Source organism: Manis javanica, chromosome 8 (genome assembly GCF_040802235.1).
Source record: "Manis javanica isolate MJ-LG chromosome 8, MJ_LKY, whole genome shotgun sequence".
NCBI classification, from domain to species: Eukaryota; Metazoa; Chordata; class Mammalia; order Pholidota; family Manidae; genus Manis; species Manis javanica.
In genome coordinates, this window is record NC_133163.1 from 109,913,802 (window position 1) to 109,937,267 (window position 23,466).

A 23,466-nucleotide genomic window follows, 5' to 3' on the forward strand; every position below is an offset into this window, starting at 1 on the left:
TAGCTAGGTTGAGACCTAAGTGAATACTCTACTGACAAATTTGCACTTATTTTCTAAGTCACTTAAAGTTTTTGGACTGGGGGAGTCTGTTTAGATCCATGTATTAGACCAGAGATTTTTGTCTCCTCTGCCCAATGGTAAACCACACAAAGCTTATAAGTTTTTTAATTTGTTTCTAACAATTAATAACCAGGTAATTTCACATTAGAGTTCAGATGCAGATTCTCTTGTAAATAAAAAATGCTGGCAATAGTGGACCAGTTATTCTAAAGGCAGCAGTTGGTTGGAGCCAAGGGAGGGGCTCCCTCCAGATGGCCTATGGGTGCTCCAGCGCGCCTCTTCTTCCTGCCACAGTCCCGTCACCTGCCTCCTGGCACTAAGCTTTGGGTTTGTGCCTTCTTTTTTAAAGAATGTCCTCTTTCACTTGCAAGAGTCTTTTTACCATTGCAAGCAGCATAAACGAATTTAGATGAGTTAACTTATATTGATTATCTCTGGCTTCTTTTGCTAATGCATTATTCCCCACACCTTTTTCTCATCCCTCATGCCAATGAGGTTTCCCATTTATTCCTTCACTTCAAAGTGAAGATAAGTACTTTTAAAGGAAATGCATTGGTGCTGAAAATGCAGATGTCACTTGTGAAACCATCCATGATGAAACAGGTTCTAGGGCAAAATTTCTCAACCCCAGCACTACTGACATTTTGGGCTGGACAATTCTTCAGTTCGGGGAGGGGGCTGTCCTGGGCACTGTGGAATATTTGGCAGGATGTGGGCCTCTACCCACTGGATGCCAGGAGCTTTCCCCAGCTGTGATAATTTTGCTATGCTCTCTATTACTGCGGTGGCTGAGAGAAAGAAGGAAGGAACTTGTGTGATTTACTCTCAAGACCCAGCTTTCCCCATTCACATTCCCTGGCCAAGTGTGGTGTCAGCATGCCTCTGAGGACAGAAGCAGCTTCTCCCCAACAAGGCAGTGGCGAGGCTCAGTCCGGGCGTCCCGGGGAGAGCAGGACTGGCTGCTGCTAACACCTGGGGAGGTTGAATGCAGGCCAAGCACAGATCTCAGAATACATTAGACCACGTTCTGGGCCTCCCTGTTCTCCAACACGAAGGCTTCTGACACAGAGCTCGCTCACCTGAGAGCTTCTTTCATTTTTCCTGTAATAGAAGTTTACTCTGAATCTAAGCACTGTTGTTATACTAGCAAACCAGTGTGATTCTGTATGTTTCCCTATTAAAAGTAAAAAAGACAAGCTTCTCTTGGGGGGAGAAGTGGGCAGATGATATTGAATGGCAAAGCCAAGAAGTGGGTAAAAGTTGACAGAGAGTTTTGATGTTCTTTACATGGATTTCAGGTTGGCTTGGTTTTGAGCTAAGAAAAGAAAAAACCATAGAGATTACGGCATTTCCTGGGGTGTAAGATAGATAGGCTGACGATATGACTTACAAAATCATTATTTTTGTGGTTAGTGTCTTTTCACATGTCTTTCTTCTGATGCATGGTATCTTATCATTTCTCCGTGGCAAGAGGTATCATATATAGAAAATGGATTGAATTAATCAAGGAAATCAGTGGCTTGTTCATTTTGTACCCCTTCTCAAAAGAAACCAAAGTCCCCATTTTTATAAAATCCAAGTCTTCTGAATGATGCTTAACAAATATGTAGTAGATGTTCAGTATGGTTTACCTAAAGACAGCAGTAATTCTGGTCCTCACAATAATTTGGGGGAAGGGGTGGTAGTTAAAAGTGAACACAGGACAACAGCGGAGAAAAATGACAGTTGGTCTCCTCATTCACTAAGTAGTGAGTAAATGAAACAGCAGTCACCCCCCAAAACAGAGATCATGTTTATGGTAACGACAGCTCAAAAGGATAAGCTGGCTTGAACAGGGGGTGGATGAACAATACAGGGGTAAAGGGGGACAGGGACAAGGAAGGTTTTGAGTAAACTAAACCCACTGGTGACAAAGCGTGGACAAAAAGCAGGGCTGGGCAGCTGAAGCACCCCTTTATTCACAAATCAATGGAAGCTATTCAAGTCAATATGGTTTGATTGAGCAGATATTAGCTGCAGCTAAAGTGCAGATACGTCAGCGAAAGGAGAGCAAGAGAAACATGAGAAAACCACACTGGCTAAAAAAGGAGAAGAGAACAGAGACTGACATTTAAAGACCAGATTAAAAGGATAGGAAAAACTGGAGAAAAGTAAGACGATGTGAGCAGGACATCCTCAGACAGAGAGGAGGTGAAGGGGACAGATCCAAGGGTCCTCCTGCTTATTACACTCAAAGAAAAGAGGATAACCGATCACAGACCACAGGCCACACAAACGTAACAGAGGCACTAAGGAAATATTTGCTGAATAACTAAATATACATGAAAAGTTCTTTTCTTTCTTGATATGATAATTTAAGATTTGATCATCATGATCGTATTAACAAGCTTTTGCCCTTTGGAGATGCCAAAAACCACAGACAGCTTTAATGTTGGTTTTTTAAAAGCCTATCTATTTAGAGAAATTCCTGTGAGTCCCACCTCATACCCCTGATGCTGGTCCTGGTCACAGATTCAATGAGAGGGTCATGCTACAGTAGCAGGAGCACTGGACTGAGAGTCAAGAGACCAGGGTTCTAAAATTGGCTTTGCTAAGAAGTGTGTAATGCTGGCCCACCAGCTACTTGACCTTTTCAAATTTCTGTTTCCTCTGCAGGAGGGGCCTGGGCTACCTAACTCTCAGGACCCTCTTAAGATCCTACGCCTGCAGGGAAGTGCATTACCATGTCAATCACGTATTTTGCTCTGTCCCCATCCTGACCTGTAAGCCCAGAGTTGACTGGCGGATGAAAGTTCTTTTTTTCCCCCTCGCTCCTCATTTTGCCTGCTAGTGGCTTGTCAACTTTATATAATCAATTTTGGCAATGTTTACCCATCTGTATTATCTGAGGGTTGTTATTTACTGTTCTTGCTACTTTTTCTCTCGGGGCAGGGGGAGGAATTTTGATGTGTCTCTTGCAGGGAGACCACAGCAAACAAGGATACATTTTCACAATACTCAGCATGAAGGGACACCGTTCTGTTGGCTTCTGTGACACAGTTTGAATTCATTGCCATGGTATATTTGAAGTGGTTTCCTGTGTTTTTGTGCTTTTAAAGACCAAATTAAAGCTTGGGTGCATATGGGTCTTTGTGTTGTTACTCTTAGCTGGAATTCTTTTTTTGCCCTTTTCTATGAAAACACAAATAGTTACATGATTGGGCCTTCTGATTTAAAAAACCCTGGCATAGTTACTAAAGAGTTAAATAGGCCTACCACATTCTTATTAAAGTGGGTCTATAAGAAAGGTTTTTAAAACGGTGGTCGAAGACCAGAATAACATGAGAGTTTGTTAAAATGCAGATTTTTGAGGCTGGCCTGGTTCTGGGAATATGTATTACTAAAGTTCCAAATGATGCCTGTTAGAGAATTGTGCCTTAGAACATACAGCTGTTGGCTTTTCTGTATATACTGTCACACAGCATCACTGGAAAAGTAATGCTGTCCGTGCTCCCTGCTCTGGGTGAGCAGGCGATCACTCTGAAGTAGTGGTCTAGAGACACAGGTCACTACACACATTTGGGCAATATATTGCTATTGACTCTACATAAAGGCCTCCGCCCAGTGCTCTGGGAGACACCGTGGCAGGCCTAGCCCCTGTTCCTCGACTCTCTGGCTGTACGACCTGGGGTAAGTCCTGTCACCCCCTGAGAATGGTTTTGATGCAATAATACTAAATAAACTCTGCAGAACTCTCAGAAGAAGCATGAACGATGAAAAATTTATGGCAGAGGAGTTATAAGACTGATTCCAGTCCTTAACCTGCCACTAACTTATCCTTGGCACAGCATTTATCTCCAAACTACCTGATTTATAAATTAAAGGGATTGGACCAGATGACTTCCAAAGTCACTTATAGGTCTAATATTCTGTGAAGTGCACAATTAGCTAAGGGGCTGTTGTTTTTAGCTATGTCACCTTCCACGATTAACATTTTGGTTCCCAGCTGGGAAGTGATCAAAATTAACTCATCAGAACACCATGCCAACACATAAACTGACCTCACCACTTCTTTGTTACCTTATTAAAAACCAATAATCCTTGCAAAAACACAGGGTGTGAGGGTGATTTATATAAACAGAACAATATCCTAATTTAAACAAAAAGAGCATTCTGCAGAGGTCATAAATCTCAGCAACCTGAGATGGTGGGAGGGAGGCCTGACCTCTAAATTCCATGCATGAGATTTCACAGGTCTATAGAAAAGATAGGTATGTTCTTCACTATCCCTGATTTCAATTTCAGGGATTTAAAATGACACGACAAAGTTGAGTAGCCTTAAATGTAGAAAGCAGCTCAGTAGGTGGGTAGAAAGTGGACTCATTTGTTGGGAAGATGCCGTCCTGCATGTCACAGGGCCAATATAGGGTAAGGGACAATGGCTAAGCAATGTATGTCCAGGGAAGAGCCCCATAAGCCAATCACAAAATGAGCATGATAACTCCTATTTGCCTAGCCTTCCACAATCTTCCCAAATGCTGGAACAATCTGGGCATATCCACCCACAAGAAACACAGGGGGTACAATAACTCAAAGGGCTTAGTAAGGCCACAGCCATTACAGAGAGCTGGACTGTTCTGTCCTTATCATTGGTGAGCAGGCAAAAAGATGGCACTGAAGTTATAGTTCCTCTCACTGTTTTTTAAAAAACTATTGGTAATACCAATAATAAAGCCACATTACGAAGCATCGCGCCAAGCACCTTAAGTGTATTATCTCATTTAACCCACAAAACCATCCATGAGGGCATTGCCATTATTATCCTCATTGGCAGACAAGATCTGAGTGAATTAAACACTTGGTCTTCCAATCACGTCCATTCTGGATAAACCTTCCAAGTGCCAAGTGTTTACCTCCAACACATGAAGGAGAAACCACCCAAGAGGCAGGAGGCAATGATGCTTACTTCTTCAAGGTTTAGGCATAAGTCCTGACTAACATGTATTAAATTTCCAAGCCCATCTTTAAATAAACGAGGGCTCCAGCAACCCAAATTCAAACGACAATCTTCAATGTAATAATTACACTGGTCGTGACACGAGCCGGACCGGGAGCTTGTTTTTATTTTAACAAGCTTGAGTAAGAGCGCGAGTGTGGGCTGAGCTATTTGCTCAATAGTCAATACTTGAAAGCTGGCTGCAACCTTTAATTTACGCATTCACTTGTAGCACCAACAGGGCTGCAGAGTTTCTAGTATCAAAGACACCCCTCCTCCATCCTTTCAAGGGCCTACTTCTGTGAGCAGCGTGACTGAGCGGCCGCCCCACAGACGCTTGTTTTCGCTCCTCCTGGCAGCGCAAGGCAAAACACTCCTGCCCTGCTCCTTCATCTTAGCAACATCACAATGAAGGCCCAGAATCAACGCACAACAAGCAAAGCGCAGAACTCCATGGAGGGCATCTTGTGGCGGACGCCTTTCATATATCTCTCAACAGCACACAGGAGGCAAAGCGTCTGCAGGGAAACCCAAATGCTACCACAGAAAGGTCTTTTGCTACCTCCAAAAAGCTTCCTCCCCACCCCACCCCCGCAAAATGATTAAGGGAAAGGAAGGTCCTGAGAACATCTGATTGTTCCTACTGATTTCACTTAAAAATGTTTGGCCCCCTCCCCCAGTGGCTCCTCATCGCCTTCAGCACAAAGACCAGCTCCCCTAGAGTGATAGCCAGGGCCTTTGCGGGTGTGTACCACACTGGCCCCCTCCGCTGCCACACCTCCGGCAGACCCCACGGGCCCCTCCCAACTACTCGCCATTCCCAAACTCGCCTCACTAGCTGCAGGGCTGTTGAGACTCTTCACAAGCTCTACTCTTTGTTGGGAATCCCTTCCTTCGCTTCAAAGCTCAGTGGAGCCTTACCCTCAGTGAAGCTGGTTCCAACCGCGCTGACGACGGCTCCTCCCGGGTGCCCCCTTCGTGCCCCCAATTACTCTAATCTGGTATGTATGTGGTATCATGATTTTTATTTCCACCTTGGGTCCTCACTGGCCTGTGAGCTTCTTGAAGGCAGGGGACTACATCTTTCATTTCCCTGGTTCTAGCTCTTTGAACAGGGCCTGGTGCACAGCAGATGCTCCATAGATGTCTGTTTGCACTTTGCCTATTGCCACCCCACCCAGGTGTTTTGAAAGAGCACCTAACCCCAGTTTGAATGATAAACCAGCCTGTCTCAGAGCAGACAACAATGTATTTCTGTGGGACTCCCAAGGTGCTGTGCTCTTGGGTCAGAATAGCAAGGCTAGAAACACGGCCTTGGGTCTGACAGGCCTGGCCTCTGGCGGCAGCTGTGTGCCAGCCCTGAGATCCTGGTCTGGTTGCTCTGCCTCCTCAAGTCTCAGCTTCAGCCTCTGTTAAAAAGGGGATGAAAGGCTCTTGTGGTCGTTAAATATGGTAATCCATTTCACAATGCTTGGCACAGAGGAAACGCTTTAAAAACGATAGATTTAGAATATGTATTACTGTTTACAGTGACATGGCTTGGATAATGCAGAATCGGAAGCCTCTTGTGTTATGCGAAATAGCATCGAAGTGCCTCTTCCATCAGCCCCCATCTGACCAGACTGTATAACAAATGTCCCTGGGCAAGAGGCCCCTGTTAAAGTGCAAAGGTGTGCCAGTTGAGACAACATGGGATGCAGTCATCACCCTGACTTCCAACTTGGGTACATGATGTGCACTGTTGCACATGTGAACATGACGATGACAAGGTGAAACACAACACTTACTCAGCGTCTACTGTGTGCTAGGTACCTGCTATGGGTGAGACACTAGTAAGCGTCTTCTACATGTGACTTTCTACTTCCCCAAACCCCACGAGGTCAATATTACTATTATTTTCATTTACAATTGAGAAAACAGGTTTGGAGATGTTATGTGACTTGCCCAAGATCCTTCAGCCAGCATGTAGCATTTCTGGAACTTAAATCTTCTACTTGGAAAAATTCCCAAGTCCATACATGCTCTTATACCTATGCCAAGTTTCTTATCTTCCTTCCTATTCATTTCTCTCATATCACTTGGAAGAGCCAGGAGAGGATGGGACACAAGACCAAGAACACTGAGTTAAGGAGAGGAACAAGGAGGCAGTCAGGAGAGACGCACCACTCTGTCTTTATGTGGGAGGGGGTCAGAACTCCACCTTCAGCTGCTAAGCCAGCAGACCACTGAGAGCAGTGGGAAAATATGACAGACTTTGAGAACATAGCCACTTTGCCTGAGGCCATGCTTACCGCAGCCAGAAACCTGGGTAAAGAGCTCAAAAGACCACCGAAAGCAGTAAATCTCAGAAGAACTTCCTATTCTTCTATCAGTATTACCAGGCCTTCTGACTCCATTTCTATCACCTCCCATACAGGACACACAAAAGCCAATGCCAGAAAACAAACCATAAAAGTTGCCATCAGGCCTTCGTGATAGAGAGTTAAGGCTTTCAACACATATTTGACATGTATAAATTCCTTTGTTTCCCCTCAGTAAAGTCACAGATTCAATTTTGTCTTTGTGAAGTGTTGGTACAAAGGAATCGAGAATAAACAAAATGTGTGTTAAATGACAGAGAAAAATCCTGAAGCCTTGAATCTAGAGAATATTTCCAGTACCATGAATATATTATTTACAAAAAAAAAAGTCTTAGAATGCTTCCACCTTGGTAAGTTTATTGAAGTACAACATATATCAACAGGCCCAAATCATAAATGTAAGCTTGACGAATTTTCAGAGTGAACACTCTCAGATCAAGGAAAAAAAAAAAAAGGATTTGGTTTAACAGTTAATAGTTTTCTCTATGACTGGGTCAAAACTCTTGAATAATACAAAACTTAACATGTAAAATTTATTATTTCAAGTTCACTTAGCAGGAACACACTAGAAATTTAATAAAATACAATGCCTAGAAAAAGCTATTTTCCTTCAAAGAAGATAATTATCTTGACATTTTGAGGAAGTTTTGTTTTTGTTTTAACTATGAGTAGGCACGTAGATATTTCTCTGACCCCTTTTACAAAGATTAGAGCTTTGCCTTCCCAACAGCCTTTCTGCAGAGAGAAGATGCTATCTTTTTTCCTTCCTCTCCACTCCCATCCTTCCCCATTATCACTGCAAGTTGTTCTGAAACAAGGCCCTCTCACTCCCCTCAGCTCTCCTGATTTTGGGCAGACCCAAGAGGAAGTGAGGTGCTTTTTCTCATGGCCAGGCTGGCTGTGGGCCACAGCACAACCTCTGTTTAACACGGGGAGCGTGTTTCGACCTGTACCCATAATTGGCTAGTAAAACCATGTCGGGAGCGAGGTATCTGATACCCTGACAGTGATCTGGCTCCAGGGGCACCAGCTCGACTCTTAGTTACAAGAGTTAGGAGCAAGACCCTGGAAATAAAGAGTGTGCCAAAATGCATTTGCTTTCACTCAGCTGACAGCCTGTTGATAGGAAACCAAATGGAGCCGAGACCTGCATACCCGCTATTTGATACTAACAAAGCGGCCGACAGCTCAGATACAAAGAGCAATGTAAATGTCTCTACATTAGATGCCAGCAAAGCGATTATAAAATTAAGCACAAGGATTTGAGCACTGCTGTCTTCTAGCTGCACGTTATTTCTCACAAGAAATATCAGGGAAGGTTGGACTTTCCTACATTTAATTAGTGTAATGGAGCTGGTTCTGCCAAGTGCATCTGAAGTTAAGTTGAAGGCTCAGTATTCTTGGCATGCTTTAGGTGCCGGTGGATATTTGGGCAGAACTCTTAGTTCTAGGAAAAGCTCCGAGGGAGCGTAAATGGTGGGCCACAGATGGAGGTCCCATCACTTGTGTGGCAGTGGGACCTTGAGGACTTTCCATCACTACACAGTGTAATAAAACAGTCCCCAAAGTGCCCAAATTAGTGGCAGAAATCTCACATCTACCAGGAGTTGAGATAGCTCTAGAAGTCGTACTAATTGTACAAAATATCTTTTCCTGAGTGCAAGTCCAAACTGAAAAGACAAAGAGCAATAATTAACTACATTTTTGCTAACGTAGGCTGAAGATCTAAGGCCTGCTGTATCCACAATTTTATGCCAAATTTGGTGTATTAGAAAACAACAAAAGCTCTGAAAATTGACATCAGCAAGGATTCCGGTCCTCCATGGCGACTGAAGATGAAAACTTTAAAATGAAAAAGGGAATTAGAGAATTTGTTCTGGAATTCATGTTTGAAAGTGCCTTAATATATAACTCATGGCTTATCTGACAAATCTGTTTAAATGTAAAGCTCTTTCTATTATTGTCTTGAGCTTTGCTACAAAATCTTCCGGATCTCCTAGAGTAAATTGGTTCTCAAACGTTTGGGTGTCTGGATCCATTTATATACTTAAAAGTGCCAAAGAGCTTTTGTGTTTATGTGGGTTATGGATCAATAATTCCTGTACAAGAAATTAAAACTGAGAACATTTAAATAATTTATGTTTAATTAAAAAATAACAATACTCATTATGTATTAAAAAGTATTTTTATGAGGAATATATTTTCCAAAACAAAAAAAGTTAATAAGAATGCCATTTTTTCATATTTGTTTGAGTCTCTTTAATATCTGGCTTAATAGAAGGCAGGTGGATTGTCATATCTGCTTCTCCATTCAATCTATTGTGTTCTTTTGGTTGAAGTATGTGATGAAAATCTGGCCTCACACAAATATATAGCAGGAAAAGGGAGGAGTATTTCAATAGACTTTTCAGATAATCTTGGATATTCTCCTTTGATACTACACTAAAACTCAACAAGTGGTGGTTTCTTAAAGGGTTGTTGGAATATGGTACCTGAACCCTGCAAAGTTATCAGTAATTTTTTGTACTCTGTTAAATTCAAATACATCGGTATATTTTATAGTTTCAATGAATCTTTTACCCATGCATATTTTTATAATAGCATGCATCAGTCACTGGGAAACTATTAGTTTACTGAGTAATGTAGCTCTTCCAGATGTTGACATATTTCATTACCAAGTGGGATTATATCAGGTAATATCACAGTTATTAGTATCACCCCTACGTCATCAGAAAATTCTAAGTACTGGGGAGCTGTCAAGTTCCTGGTGTTGGATACAAGTGTTCCAAAATTCTAACATTTGCCTGAAAACTTGAATCTATTGGCAATAAATATTGCCAACATTTTTTCTTGAAATGACAGGCTCACTTGGTTCATTATTGAGAAAATGTATGACATATACCTAAGTCCATATAACCACAGTCAGGTATTCTAGTAAGTAAAATAGCATTCTTCCAAAACGCAGCTAGTTCAGCTCTTAACTCAAACAACGGCCAAGTCCTTTTCTGTGGAGATATACATACTACTTTGGGTTAGAGCAGAAGGGCTTCCTGTGCTTTATGTGTACTTCCCATTTTGTCTTAAAGAATATTAAAAATACTTGTACTCAAGGGTCGACATTTAATACACTTAATTTTTACTGCTTCATCAAGGACGTTCTTAACTGAACCTGGTAATGTTTTGTCAATAGCAAGTCCACAGTAATAACAAATCAAGGACTCCTAGTCCAGGTTGGTGTCACTGCCTTTAGTCCTGCAAAGGCACCAGGGATTTTACCCACCAACACTCTGGCATTACTAATGCAAGTGGTCAGTACAGTAAAAAGGGCAATACTATCTTAGTGTAATTACACAAATAGCTTTTCTCTCTTAGAGCCCTTGGAAGGGCCCTGGGGACCCCCGGAGGTGCCAGGATCATAGGCTGAGGATAGCAGAGTATGTCCACAGAGAAAAGTAACAATATAAATCCATTTTCTAATCTGTTCATTGCATATGTCCTTGCGGGGTTCACGTAAAGGAGATTTAAAAGGTTTATTTCTATCTCCATCCTCCTGCCTTCCCCCTGCTTTAAAAAAAAAAATCCATTTTGGCAATTCAACATAAATTGTCTGTTCCGAACAAAGAAATTGCAGTACTCTTGATTTCATCAGCATTTTTCTCCCTAACAAAGAAAGCTACTCTAACAAGCTACAGGGAAAACTATCCTGAGTTACAGGAAATATGACCTGCTCGGTTCCCTTTCTGTCCCACCGAACTCCCAACCCTCCCAAACCTTTCACTTCAGGGGTGTTCCACATGAGCTCTCACTAATGTCCTCAGAAATAATTGGGCGTCCTAATTCAGCCACATGCAAATTAATGCTCCCCTAAAGAGGCCTTATTATAATTTCCAACCCTTGATGTCTACATAATCCCCTATAGTTCTTTAACTTCTTGCTTTCTAACTTCTGTTTACCGATGCACTACTTTTGTCAGCTCAGTGTAGCATCAATTAGTAACACAGTTGTGTTTACTAGGTCTCCCTAGAGCCTTGAGAAAGCTGCTTTGTATTTATTAATGACGACACAGAGCACTACTGTTTTTCAATAGCATTTAAAAATGAGTAAATTACTGAAGATGAACTCAAAAAGAACTTCAAATTTCAAAGGCAAGTGGGGAAAAAAAAAAGCACAGTATTTCAAACCACCCATAATACTTGCATGATTAACTTTATTTTCAACTTAGTATCAAGAGGGGGTGGAGAAAGTCAAATCCAGACTCTTCTCCCTGTTCTACTTCTGGCATTTTGGAGTACAAGTCATTTGATTCAGAGAACTGAGGCACAGATCTGGTGGTGAATTAAGAGCTGGTTAAACAGGTTTAAATTTCATTATCACACACCTGTTAAGTAATGCACACCTGATTCAGCAAAAATCCACCCACAAGGTTAGCTTTAAAAAATTTAAAGGCATGTAAGTGAGAGAGAAGAAAAAGGTGTATAAACTCCAAAAGCTTAGGTCCAGTTTTATGTTCTCAAGCGTAATTCAAAACAACCAAATTGAAATGTACCCAATTTATACTCTTATTTTGTGAATAATTCCCTGTAATATATTAGGTGAAGTTAGAGCTGCCCATGAAGTTAGAGCTACTTAAGGAAACCAGAGAGGCCAATCTCTTCTGCGATGACTCTCAACCAAACTTAAAGTGATGGGGAGCAATTACAGCGCTCATTTACCCTGCTTTTATATTCCTGGTCATTTATGACATCAAGACGCTGATCTGCAAAAATCACTTTGCATTCACCAAAGGGGCTCTGGGAGCTCCCCCTGAGCATCTGGCTATGAGGCAGACACATACCTCAGTGCACTTCCTTTGTCTTGCACTCCCTCTTTGATGTGCAAGTCACTGGTGGAGTAAGCTGTGAGCGCTTTGATGTCGAACTTCTAGACTTTATTGTTACTAGCATGCCTACAAGGAGAGCTGTCAGTCATTTTTTACATCTGAACAACCATGTTTCTTTACGGCACTTCTTTTACGAGCATCAATCCTTAAATACATGTTTTCACATTCCTGCTGATTACCACGCTATCTTTGTTGGGGGAGGAGGGCTGTGCTCAAATATAACTACAGCACCCACATTTTCTGTAAACACCCTGAGGCATCATCAGATGGCTGGAAACCAACCTTCTTCAACAAGAGAATCCTGAGCACAAAACATATTTCGAGCACGTGAAAACATTCTGAAAATGCTCAAGCCATCTTAACAGTCAAAATGAATAGTTTTGTCAATATTTCCCCTAAGCAGCCATTGAAATTACAGAGTAACTTCCAAGTCACATTGAAAGGGATTATGAACGCAACAGCAGCAGGGAGTTTAGAAAGTCTGCCAAAACTTTGAGACATCTCAACTCATCTTAAACAACTTTGTTTCTCTGCAATAGCAGAAGCCAAACACTTCTGTTCTGCATGACTTTGCTTGTTAACAGAAACACTGCTTTGCAAATACATTTCTACCGAATCAACTGCTTATTAAACAGTATCATTTTCAGAAGCTGCTTGCTATTATGGATGCAACTTAAGGTAGAAGAAGATGGTTTTGGTTTTTCATAATTTAATGTCTAAGGCAAACATATGGATGTGTATACGAGTGTACAAGTTCTTAAATACATAGATGCAAAATAGGCAACATGCTTACCTTTAAAAGCCTCTGTTGAAAAAGACATGGCTCTAAATTCATTTACCAGTTACTACCAGACTTACTTTCTAAACTCCTTTATCACTTCTGGAACTGCTGAATACCATCAAACCCCACTGGGAGATTCCACACACACACAAAACAAATTTAAGGTGCTTACATCACACCATGCTGGTTTATAATGAATTGCTAACTTTCTGAATAAATGTTTCGATGAAACCCAAGTTCTTAGAGATACTGGACCTCAAACGAGGAAGTACAAGAATATTTTTCATGGTGCAGTTTAGTTCTGTTATTTTTCTAAGCTGGCAACAGGAGACACACTGTTTCTGATTGCTAATTAAAGTACAAACAATGTATTAGGAGAAACTCAGTTTCTTTGGGTTTCTGGCCTGGAATATTTGGTAAGGAATAAAATTACTGTTGTGTGCAATGGTTAAGATTATTCCTGGGTTTCCATTTTAAAGCAAACTTTCTGCCCCCAAACTCCTTAGTTTTAACTCAACCATCAAAAATGGAAAAAGCTTTTGGCTAGGACTTGATAAATAATGTATGACTGTAATTTATCAGAACTAAGTCTGGGCATATTTATTACTAATATTAATGAAGGCTTGCTTGTTCATAAATTTATTTAAATAGTTGGAAAAAGTAATCACCTCTTTCTACCTTAAATTTTTCACTTCCAAAAGGAACTGATTAGCCAGCTGAGGCAGCCATAGCAACTAGGAGTTGAGATAGGGAAGAAGGAAACTAAAAGGCACTTGTTTGCTTCGTCCAAGAAGAAACCAGACCAAGTTTTAGTAGAATTAATGTTCATAGAATGGCATAGCTGGGAGAGATCTTGATGGCTATCAAGTCCAACCCCCTAATTTAACAAATGGGGAAAGTGAGCAGCTGATGTACTCTGATAATCACTGAGTAGCAGATCTGGGAGGAGGATCCACATTTTCTCCCACCTAACACAGGGGGGTTTCCACCATCTAGTGCTATTTCCCTGCACTGGGGACCAATGGCTCATGTGTAAAATGAGGGTGCTGGGCTTCAGGACTTTCTCAAACTGAACTGCCTAGGCAGCTTAAAAAATTACCAATCTTGAGCCTCAACTCAGACCAATACAGTGCAAGCCTCGAAGAGAGAAACCTGGGCTTGAGTATGTTTAAAAAGCTCTCTAGACCATCTAACATGCACGTGAGGTTGAGAACGAAGAGACTGGAGGACTTCTGAGCCCCCAGGTGGGTCACCGCTGAATGTTCATCATAGGTTAGAAAAATTCTTGGATTCTCTTCCCTGAGGTTCATCCAGGAGGCCATAAAGATTTCTAAACAACTACACTGCTGTTACGTAGGCCTAGCTGTTGTCAGGATCTGTATTTACCTTGCTTATTTACATGTTTACTTAGGTATTATCCACCTCTCCCTGCCAGAATGTACACTCACAAACCCGAAACTGAGTGCTGTGTTCACTGCTGCCTCCATGGCCCCCAGCGGCACATCTGCCACAGTAATAGGGGAGAGTGCACCACGGTTTCCCAAAGAGGCATCTGTAGCTGCAGTGTAGAAGGGAGTGGGTCACCCTTCTGCACATCAACCAGGGCATTCTACTTTTTTTTATGTTTGAGCAGATGAGGATCTGAGCCGCACCAAGGCAGGGTTGGGTCTGCCTCGTTCTGACTTGGCCACCTCCAGTGCCTGGACATGGGCAGATACACTCCACATGATCAGGGCCTGAGAAACATCATGTCCCAAACAGGAAGAACTGACAAGCTTGGAGGGCTCTAAAACCTTTACTTTGTTGCTGACAAAAGCAACATAGAGATGACATCACTGTTGCCACTGGAGTTGGCCTTGATGCCTGCACACAGTCCCCAACCTGCCCCCACTTGCTGGTCACTGTGGTGGCAAGGTTCTGTCCAGGGCTCACTGAGTGCGAGAAGGCCAGAGCTCCCAGGCAAGATTTATGCAGAAAAGGAATACAGTGTTTGGAAAGTATCACAGGAACTTCCAGCCCCAGCAGCCTCAGAGTCCTCTCCTGTTTGGGCCATTTGCAATGACAGAGTTGGAATCTGCCCACTTCCTCCTACACCCTGGTTGAGTGGAAGTCCAGAATTAATCAGAAGAACATCTCAAGTGTGTCAATAACATCCAAATAATGGAAGAAATCGCCTTTTTGGGCACCTTTTCCATTCTGAAAGGAGATTTCAGCAGAGTAAAGGGAAGCCTATGCATATCGGAATACAATTTACCTTTCCAGGCTTCACTTTCCTCACTAGGAAGAGGAGAGGGTTTTAAACCAGGGCAGTGGTTCCCAAACCTGTCTGATCCTCAGTCACCAGAGGAGCTTTTATGAATTCAAACTCCTTGGCCTCATCCCAGACCATGGGAAGCAGGCTCTGTGCACTTGTTGATGGAGGAGAAGCATTTATTTTTTAAATGTTTTCCAGGTGACTAGAGGACCCTGCTGCCCATCCCAGCACTGACAGGTGAGGACTAGGTTTCACAGAATGAAACCTCACCTGAATCAGAAACACTTGAGACACTTTTAAATACACACCTTCCTGGGTCTAGAAGACCAGGCTCGAAGACAGCCTTTCTCCAGATGGGACCCAGGAATATGCCTCTTTATGGGTTAGGGGTTTTACTCTACCATGTCAGAACCACTGCTTCCGGCAGGTTTTTAGAGCTAACCTATGGTTTATTTGGAAGGAAATCATGTTCACCAGTAAGTATAAGGATTGGCTTTATCCAACTATATTAACATTTCATTGCATGTTGCAAACACACCATTATTTTAAATGGTTTGTAGCTCATAGAAACTACAAACCTGCAAGCCCAATAGTTTTCTTCTCTGGTGCAATGTGGCTGCCAGTTTTTTAGTGTGTTTTTTAAATGCTGATTCATGGCTTAAGAGGTGATGGGGAGGAAGGTGTCTTAGATCTACACAAGCACACAGGTGGCAATTGTATAACCTAGCACACAGTAGGCATTTAATAAGTATTTGCCAAAACAAATGTATTTAATGATTTATACCCCGAATTCTACAGAAGATTTGACATGAGATAAACAAAAGAAAAAGAAAAAAACCCCTGACAGCTGAAAAACGAAAATAACATTCTGTGAAAAAGAGAGTATTTCTCATGTGGTGAAAAAAATCACACTTCTGGGTGGTGCAGTTTGAAAAACGGTTTGCTTCAATAACTGATCTGAAACTTAACCACAAGTCTTCCCTTCGGAACTGCCACCTTTATACTACAATGGAAAGGTTTATAGCACGTTTTCCCTGCTTTTTTTTTTTTTTAACCTTCCTTGTTTTTCAGGTAACAATATACTTTCATCTTTCTAGCAGGAACAAGTGAGCAATTTAAAATCCTGATAATAGGTGATTACCTATCATTATTATTACCCTGGTTATTCTGACTCAGCTCAGGAGCTTTGACTTCTTGAGCAATACAGAATTCATGTCAACTAGCATTCTAATTCTGCTGTGTAGCATCATTTCCTAAATGATATTTAAGGAAATGGGAAGATTCAATACTAATCTCTCTTCTTCTAACAAAAAAATCAGATTGTTTTGTGACTGCTTCATGAGATATATACCACCAAAATCTTAACTCACAATTCACTTGTATTATTATCCTAAAGACTATGCAAATGAATGCATATCTCTCTATATAGTGTTCTAAAATCCTATGTAACAAATGCTCTATTTCTTTGGCCAATTGTATATATTGAAATGAATGAAATGATCTGACCACAAATCTTCAGAAACCAAGGGGTTAATAGTTTTGCATCCATGTTCAAAATCGTTCTATTGCTCAAAAGAGCTACAATAGTTCACTTATTTCTAAGTGTTTTATCTTTTGGAAAAAAAAAAGCTCTAGGTTTAAAATGGGAAAACTGAATTTTGCAGATCAAAATGACTGACAACCTCTTTTTAAAAAAATATTTGAGCACAGGGGAATAGACTTGAGGTTGAAACAAACAAGATACAAGGACTACTGTAAATGTCATATAATTTTTTACACACAACCCAAATGTCACTTACATTTTAAAATTTAATATGGAGCAGCACATTTTTATAAATAAGCTTTAATCTATTTTACACTAAAAAAAACCCCCAAAGCTTCCCTTACTTCCTTTGAAACTTAAAATGCATTATCTCCCCCACAATTATATTTCTAATAACCACATACAAACAATGAATTACACTTTTGCAAATGAGAAAATGATTTCAACCTTTGACCTTTTCCACTGGCCTGATGGGAAATTCATTGGCACCATTACAGCTTTTAGTTTTCCATGAGTAAGTAACCGCTAGAGGGCAGCCTTATCTCGGATCTGACACACTGCTTCAGAGAAAAACATCTCATAATGCTTCCAATGTTCCTTTAATTATTCTTTCAATATCTTTGATTTTCCTGGATATTTAATAATCAACTTCGGTTCATCTCAAAATAGTTCTCAATAGGTCAAAAGTCCACTTTCACAACTACATTGATATCACAAAGACTGGTCATTAGTTGGCTTAAACATACAGCCTAGCTTATTGTGTAGCTTTAAAAATGTAAAACAAAATTTAAAACCTTTACTCTTCACTACGTGTCAGTTTAAGTGCTAAGGCAATCATACCACAACTGGTACTTGGGTTCCACTTCTGGCACCAAAATTTCTAGAGGTTCTAGACAAACTGAAGTGTTTTGAGGAAGAAACTGACTAAGATTATGGGAAGGCTGACCATGAACAAAATGGAGTGGAAGGCAGCAAAAATGAAGGGTTAGAGAGGTTGTGTGTGTGTGTGTCTGTGTGTGTGCGCGTGCGCACGCATGTGTGAGAGTGAGAGATACCATTTGTCTTCAAATAACTGAGTCTTTCATTTGAAAGATGAATTAAATATGTTCCAACAGCCCTCAAAGAAAGGATCAGAATCCAGGGACTAAAAGTATAAAGATGAGATGTAGGCTAGATATAAGAAGAATATTCGAATTCAAGATGTAATAAGCTATCTCTAATGAGAGTGAGCTTCCCACTGTTGGAGGTGTTCAAGCATAACCAGACAACCATTTGGCAGGAATGCTGTGTAGAGGAACCAAATGCCAATAGGACACGTACGTGAGTGACCTTTAAGGTTTCTTCTCTCCCTGAGGCTCTGTGAAATAATGTTCATTTGCTTTTAGACAAACACACCTCAATCCAATTGCCTGAAAGGTAAACACTCATTGAGTGAGAAATGATTTGCAGACCTATCTACTTGGAAATTTTACTCCTGGTGTGATTTTCTAAAAGAACACAGGTTTCTCAAGAATATGTCCATAGTCATGCCCCTTAGCTGTCATGGCAGCAATCAGGACAGCACTCAGGAGTGGACTCATGGGCTTCTTGCTACACAAAGGCATATTCAAATTAGAAGATGTCTTTGTGAATGTTCCTTTTGCCTAAAGATAAGTGGAGCATATAGATAATCCCTAGCTCAGTTCCATGATGGGAGGTAGCTTACACAGGTTAGCTGCACTTCATGGTTATTCTGTATTCTCTAAGAGCGTAATGCTTACACTTCACCTGATCTTCTCACAACAAGCTGACTTAATAAAAATCATGGATGAAGAGAGCTAATGATAAACAAATAAGAATAACCCCATTTGTACCGAATTGATTTTATTAAATAGTGATTTAAAGATATTAGGCTCAGCAAAGCATTACATAATTGAATCTGTTTTTTCCCTCATAAACACCAGAGTTATAATTTCCACTAACTAGAGACAAAGTTATATCCAGGACATTTTCTCAGCTTCCTCCAGAGGAGGTAGCATGAAGATAGTAGGAATGAGGGCCCTACTCCCAGCTTTACCATGGAGCAACTGGAAGACACACAACCTCTGTGAGCTTTTAATTTCTTCAACCAAAAAACCATGAGTATCAGAGACCTTTTAGGATGATTAAATGAGATAAGAATGCTTGTGAAACATAAAGCACAGAACAAATATAGATTAACATCATCCCTCTATTTATTTATGAAATGCCCAGAAAACTTTTGAGGCAATAAAAACAAAAGGAAAAAATGAAATTGTGGACAGACTTAGGGAACAGGTTTGACATTACTTCTTAAACTCTTTGGAGCAAAGATTTTAAAGTTATCATACTATCTCCTTATAATATGATGTGGACCATTAAATGTCACTTTAAAAAGAATATCTAACACAAAAGATTTCAACTGCTTTCTTGCATTTGCCTATTTGCTCATATATGCTACTACCTGTCCATTCAGACCTCTTATCTCTGGACATAGCACTCTGACAATTTGTATAAAAAGCATGTCCCATCAAGTCACGCACAATACTAACAGATACAAAAAGCTCATGACTCAGTGGAGGAGCTAGAAGGGGGAGAGATTCCTCAAATGGTCAATATGTGGTCTTTGTGATAGTATCAAATATCAGTTCACACCTGTGTTGTCATTGGTGCACCTCTCCAAATTATTATTTTTTTAAGCAGAAGAACATGGTATAGCTAACTCTGAAAGTCTATGGTTTTAAAAATTCCTAAATACATCGATTAAATCAGCCTTGATTTCAAACTGATAAATGCTGTCAATATTGAGAATGCATACACAAAACATTTCTATTGCAGTGTTCTTAGATGTGTACCATACAGTGGGTTTTACTGATTGCTAAAATTTGAGAATTTTAAGAAAACTGAACTCCAGCTCTACCTCTGCAGACCTATCTCCATCTGACCATCTGTCCATCCCTCCAGTAACTTCTCTTCCCAGTAAACGGTCATTTGTAAATATTTTCTTAGGCGCCCCAGAGCAAATTTCCAAGTGGCTGGGTGCTATTGCAGGTGTTTTGCAATGATCTACTTGCTGATCTCATCCATTTTATTGTGATTCACTTGGCTGGGAGGGAAAGGTGGGGGAGTCCAGTGAGAACTATTAATATATTTACCAATATATCTACTAGGTGAAAGAAAACCCTAACATTTAAATCATATTATATATATATATATATGGATTACTTCTATTTAGAAATTGTATTATTTTATAACTGGGCAGCATTAAAGAAAGTATATGTTATTCAATTAAAATCCAGAGCAAAGTGGTTTACTCGAATATGATGTTGCTTTGCATTTCAAGTGATGTGATTGAAATATATAAAATCAGGAGGCTGTTCATAGAAACAGCGCGTTAAAAGTATTCTCTACTGCACAGAGGGTCTGAGCTCCCCCCGCCCCCACATGGACCAATAGATTCAGAAATCCCTTTGATTTTAAAAGAACTGACTCCCCCGCTTTGCCTGATAAATACTTTGCTCAGTGGAGCAGCCATCTGGGTCTATTTTCAGGATCTGGCCATCATCCTCTCCCAATCCCACCCATCAAAGGTCACAAAAACGGGACAGAAATCCAAGCTAAGGGATACCACTGACACCGTGCTTGAAAAAAGAGCAGAAATAAACCTCAAATTTCATTTGGTAAAAAGTCCAAATTCTTAAAAACTGTAAAATCAAATTTATTGGAATTGGAAATAGTATTAATCATTAACATGTATTTTCAAAAGGTGCCTTGCTTTTGCCCATAAATTATAATGGGGGAAGAATCTATTATGGGACAGAAATTCCCTTTATCTCCCCTTCACTCTTCTAACTCCATTTACACAAACGTATGCTGAGCACTCAGAAAGGGGTATATAATATAATTTACAGAAACTGATGAAGCACTTACATTTCCTTTCAGCACTTGCTGCTGCCTGACATTTGGCCAATGCATTTTTATGATGAGCAGAACAAGTGGTCCCCTGATTATAAATGTTATCGCTGGCTCCCTCTGTTTGCCCAAGAAGCAATCCAAATGGTATTGGAATTTTGTTGTTAATTGAACAAAAACAAAAGTGAAGGATGAGACTAGAGTTGCTCAAATGAAGATTTATTACTTCTAAGCATGAAGCCACTTTAAGCCTAAACTTATCTGACAACTAACGGCAGAGAAAGGATTTTCTCCTTTGGTGAGTTCAAAAGGCCTGATTTACTGATGTTTAAAAACATCACTAAATCAGCCAACAAAGAGAATGTTTCTCTTTTATGGTTGCTTGTTCTCTCCTCCCCTGTCCACATGCATACACATACCAAGCCCAAAAAAGCTGTATTGTAAAGAGTGTTTCTGTTTTGCATGAAAAATCTAATTATACAAACTCTCTTACACATGGAACCAATTTAACTATTAAAACTGCCAGGCAGTAGGGAAGTATTTAATATGATTCTGGGCCAGTTTTCCCCCCTTAAACCTGATATGGAAACATTTGCAGCATTCCTTATTTTTCCCACAAACTATTTTTCTTCAGTTTCAATTTGCAGCAAAGCAAGATAATCCCATTAAAACACAGAATGTTACGGATGATACTGGGAGTGAAATATTCTAATCGTCGAGATATATTCTATTTCTCCCTCTCTCACACATACTTATAGAAAAACTGCACTGCCAATACCTCTGAACTATTTTTCTCACATGATAATAGTATGACTCTATTATCTTATGGAAGCCAGAGGTCACTCTGACAAATGTGTGGGCTAGAGTTTTTTGGGGGTGGTGGTGATATAGTACCAGAAAGGGTAATACAGAACTTTTTTTTATACTACAGCTACAAAAGCAAAAGCCTAGGTACTTGGAAACATCAAAATTACATTAAAATACTGAAACATACTTTCCTTATTACTCGGTGGTTACTGTTTATTAGGGGAAATAGTCTTAGCTTTTTAACCTGTCTCAATCAACACACATTATACTAAATAACACGAATAAGGACTGGCATCAGTACCTCCTGAAATAGCAAAATCTATTTTATAATCTAAAGAAAAAAACGGAAGAAAATGTCTTAACTAGGAAGGCATTTCGAGTCGTTTACTCTTACACGATTAATGAAACGCAGGAAATAGCATAAAAGTTTTTTTTGAGAGGGAGGGAAAGAGCATAGCCTTCTTTTACATAAAAAAGTCGGAAAGAAAACCTTAACATTTTTCCCTTCCAAAGTGATTTTAACTGAGAACGTGGATCACAGAGAAGTTTCCTGTCTTTTACTTTATCAGTTGCATAATCTAAAAATCATTAAATCCAATTTCCCGCAAGCCACAGGGAAAAAGAAAATTTGCTGTGGGTATGTCGTATAGAATAATTTCATCTCAAGCAGCTCATCTCAGCGTCCAGCACGTTTCGGCCTGTTAATAATTAATAAAAGAGATGCCACCCAATCTCTAGTGAAGAAAGGCAAAGCTTGGTGATCCGAAAGTAAACGCAGCGCAGACACCAAACTGGTGTCCTTCAGCCTGGGTTGCAACAAAACCTCAACCTAGCAAACATTTAACGAGCGCCCGGCGCCCGCACGGATGGGCAGAACTCGCAGGACAGTCTGGGTCTGCAAAAATGCTGCGCATTAGGAGAGCCCAGCGCGCCGCAAACAGATGGAGCTCCAAATCCCCACGTCCAAGCCGCTCGGGCAGATAATCTCCCCGGAGGAACCTGCTGGCGCACAGGCGGGGGGCAGTGTGCGGAGGGCTGAGTTTCTTCGGGGCTGTTTGCAACAGTCCTAAGAGCTTGTCTCGGCTTCTCGGAGCCGCACAGGGGACTTCCTGCACACCTCCAAAACTTTGGCTTTCCCATTAGAAACTTAGCCCTGAGGTGCCAGGCTTCTTTCCTCCTCACCTGGGGGGACCTCGAGCCAGTCCTCTGTTCAACCAGTACCCCCTGCCATCCCGCAAGCTCGGCCAAGGAATCCAGATCAGGGCGGAAGGCAGTGCGAGGACGCTTGGCCGCCGCCGAATCCGCGCCCATCGGCCCTCACCACCAACTTCCACTGCTGCCGCGAACCCTGTGGCTAGTTGAGTTGCCTCCCCGCAATCCATTCCCTCCCCAAAGTATCAAGTCGGGGTGCGCTGCGGCTGCGGGCGGCCGCCCAGGGAGTCTTGGCACGCTCGAGAAGCCAGTCTCGCTCGGCCCGGGCGCTTTCGTAAGAAGCCGCGTCCGGACGCAGCGCGAAACCGCCACACAAGCCCGGTCGGCGACCGCTCGGGGCCGCCGGGCCGCGCAAGGCCCGGGGCGCTGACCAGTCCCTAGGGATGACTCCGCGTCCGCGGGCACGCACGGCCCGGCCCGGCCGCAGCGCCTTCCCAGCGTAGGCCGGGGCTGTCCCGGCGGCGGGCCTGGGGCTGTCGCGGGCTCCCCCGGCGTCCCCCGAGGTCCCCGAGCCCGCCCCCTCCCAGAAGAGCGGCGACTCCCAGCAAACTTTCTTCCGGGAGCTCCGCCGGGTGCCAGGCGGACGCGGGCGACTGACAGGAGCCGGAGAGGGTGGAAGAGGGGGTTCGGCCCGCGCGCCTTTGCCCCCAGCAGGAGGCAGGCCGATCCGCGGCCCCGCTCAGGTG

The 23,466-nt window shown here is 41.7% G+C and overlaps 1 protein-coding gene across 2 annotated transcripts in view; it reads right to left on the reverse strand.

Moving 5' to 3' along the window:
• Positions 1–23,466, reverse strand: part of RORA (RAR related orphan receptor A) — a 674,793-nt gene that overhangs the window by 62,555 nt on the left and 588,772 nt on the right. The gene's annotated exons all lie outside the window — the stretch shown is intronic.